Source organism: Rhinopithecus bieti, unplaced genomic scaffold (assembly GCF_001698545.2).
Source record: "Rhinopithecus bieti isolate Rb0 unplaced genomic scaffold, ASM169854v2 scaffold_13112, whole genome shotgun sequence".
Classification (NCBI taxonomy): Eukaryota; Metazoa; Chordata; class Mammalia; order Primates; family Cercopithecidae; genus Rhinopithecus; species Rhinopithecus bieti.
The window spans coordinates 1,092,647-1,096,020 of NW_016807891.1; positions in this window are offsets into that span (position 1 = coordinate 1,092,647).

Here is a 3,374-nt window from a genome sequence, read left to right on the forward strand (position 1 = left end):
GAACGGTCTGTTCTCCCCTGTGACCTTGTTCTGTGGTCATCACTGGATACAGGAATCACTATGGAATCCTCAAAAGCCCCTAGACCTTGTGTTAAACCCCACGAGTATTTAGAATCTCACAACTACGAAGCCGAAGGTCAAGAGAAAAAGATACCAAAAAAACGGTCTCAAAGTACCTCCTTGTTTAACTTGGCTGCCAGACGAATCAGTTCATCTCCAGCAGAACGGAAGCCGCCTTTTCAGGGAAGCGCGGCAGCTGCCGGCGAATACAAAGCAGCTCTGTGATGGCTGAAGCCAGGAAAGAAAAGCGCCCCCTCCGAGTGTCATCACAGGAAGGAACCTCTGTGGGCAGCAGGAACAAGTGCAGTCCCTGGAGAAGAGCCGAAGGTGCCCGAGGCCCCGAGAAGCGCAGTGTGCGAGGCTGGGTGTGTGACCTCAGCCATGGAAGGGCCACCTGCCACCCTGGGGCTCGGCTGTCGGGCCTGTGGCTGTGGAGGGAAACGCGTTGGCCACTTGCTGGAGCTGGGAACGTGCAGTGATGAGCATTAGGACAAGAGGACTGTGACAAACAGACACAGAGGGTAAAACCGCCCGAGCACAGGCTGATCCACAGACCTGTGTCCAGGGAGAGGCCTCAGGGTGGATCTGGAAACGCAGGCGGGTTCATGAAATCCTCACACACTTGCCACATATTCAAGGAGGGTGCTGTTTATTTGTTTGTTTGTGCTGGTCCTGAAAATCTGACATGATTTGTGCTTATAAATGGGTGTTTGCCCTTGACTATATCTTGGAGTAATTTAACAAACAACAATAGGTATTGGGGCAGGTAAGGGCGTCTCCACCTGAAAGGCAAAGGAAAGCCGTGAAGGCAGGGCGGGTAGTTGTGGCTCGTGGTGCTCATTTCTCTTTTTACAGAAGTCCTCTTTGTGCTGAGTGAAGAGGACACTTTGTGTCACCTCCAGGGAAGGATGTACTGGGGTCCCAACTTCCCTTCAGGGTCCAAACACCCTCATTCCTTAGCCAGAGCATCAAGCATCAAGCACCTGACTGGGATGGCACATTAGCACGAAACCCCACCTCCCGCTCAGGCCCAGCAGCCTCAGGAGGAGATCACAGGCTAGCAGGGCCCTTGTGCTGTAAGAACAGGGACTGTTCACAGCGCCAGGGAGAGGTGATCAGAACGCACAAACTCACTGCTTCTGATTGCTTTAGAACCAAGGCCCTTTGTCTCATAATAATGAGGTATATTTTTGAAGGCTGCCAGGACTCACAGAACGATGTAGTGGGTGGTAGGGGGACACAGCACTTGCCTAGGGCCCTCCAGACCCGGTTTCTAGACACTTGGTAAAGTGATGGCCTTGGTTAGTAACTCCATCCACTGGGATTTCATCCTCCTCAAAACAAAACAGGGTTTAGACCAGCAGATCTCTCACCTTTGTGGCTTTCAGATGAGAAACCAGTTGATCAGGATTGGGCTGACTGTTGCTGATTTCAGCTGTTCATCCTTCACTTATTCCATGTGTCTGTAAGCCTGGAATGTGCGGGAAGCTGGGGTAGCAGAGATCTCAGGATGTCGCTGTGGCTCTAGGGGCAGCCTCCACCACAATAAAGAAACAGACACACAATCGCTTTTCATAATGTTGATATAACGAAGGTAACTAAGTTCAACATTTATCAGAAAAATGTGTCCTCTGCCTGCCACCTCACAACTTGAATCATTTAGGACCATGGCCATAAAAGAGTCCACACCCAAAATCACTTGCAACAGCTGGGTACTTGGAGCCAAAGTATCTCTTAACACAGCTCCTTCTGCTCAGGGCACCAAGGGAATTCAAGAAATAGTTCCTCATATGAGCAGGCAAAATTATATTCTTTTTCCCTTCTCTGCTACACTTTTGACAGATTATTAAACCCTGAGATAATTATAGGATCCAATTCAGAAATTAAGACTTCTAAATAGTACCCTCCAAACCTGAAACAAGACTTTAATAAACGTCTGACAAACGCTCTGAATGACACTCAACATTTTTCCCACCATCGATATGCGCAGTATCACATTTCCTCATCGCATCGAGGCGTGAGGTGCACAAATGAGAGCAGTCGAGGTTCCAGAAGTTTAATCTTCTCAAGTTCTTCCCTCTGATACACGGTGTCTACAAATTTTACACTTGGGTTTCTGAGTTGGAAATGCGGTTCTGTTTGTTGAAACAAAGGACGCCAGCTCCCACACGGTTCGTGCAGAGGGCACGTTACTTCCTGGTGAGCATCGGACCTCCCACCAATGGTCGGCCCCAGCAGCACAGCATCCTGAGATGAACCCAGCCAGCTCCCTCATGGCAGCTGCTCCAGCAGCTGATGCTCAGTTTCCTCACCGCCGAGCTCTGCCCTGAACTGCCTCTGCTTCCCCTCTGGCTTGCAAGCTGCTCTCTGCTGGCCTATTTCCTGCTTGTTCTGCTGTAGGAGGCACCAGCTCTCCGCACAGAGTCAATGAGGTGTGACCATCACTCAATCCATGTGCAAAAGTGGAGGGAGAGACCTCACTTCACCAAGAAATCCACACTCGACTGTTATCAGATCATCATGGAGAGATTCAAAAGTCAAGGTTAATTATAAGTGTCCCAGAAAGTCAGGTTTGAGAACCACCGTCTTGCAATAAACAGGGAGGAGGCCCGAACAGAGCAGCATTTGCTGTGCTTAATTCGCCTGAGGCAGCTGGCATGATGGAGAGTCCTGGAGGCTGAGGCTTGAGCAGAGCTCTCACCCCATTTACTCCAGCAGAGAAGGGCAGGTGAGGTGGGGAAAGGCTGGACTGTACCTCCTTTGCCTGTTGTGGGGGCACAGCAGAGTCTTGAAGGGATGGCTCCTCATTCCCAGTTGGGAACACCTTTGGCCTCCCTGGGACCCTGTTCCTGGCTTTTCCCTCCATCAGTTGGGATAAGAATGTTTATCAAAGAATGCTGCTCACATGGCTTTTAGAGGTCCTTGAAGAAAAGCTGTTTTCTACATTGTACTCAATATTTACTGCATGCTTGAAACTTAAAGCAGAAGACTGACACGAGACTAAATTGCACAAGCCATTTCATTCCCAAGTGTCCCAGCAAATACACATCTCAAGTGCCCGATGTGAGAAGCTGTGCGTGTAGAGCTGATGCACGTCCTCTCCAACCTTTAGTGCTCCTGTGCTAATGAAGGATGCTGAATGCAATCATTATGGTAATGAGGAGGTAGACAGTACAACCTCAGCTTCCCTCTGTGTTCAACAGCGTCCAACAGGGCAGGCCCCACATGGGCTGAGGCTGAGACTCAAGGCTGATGACTCAGCAGAGCAAATGAGAGTGTATGTGTGTGTGTGTGTGTGTGTGAGAGAGAGATAG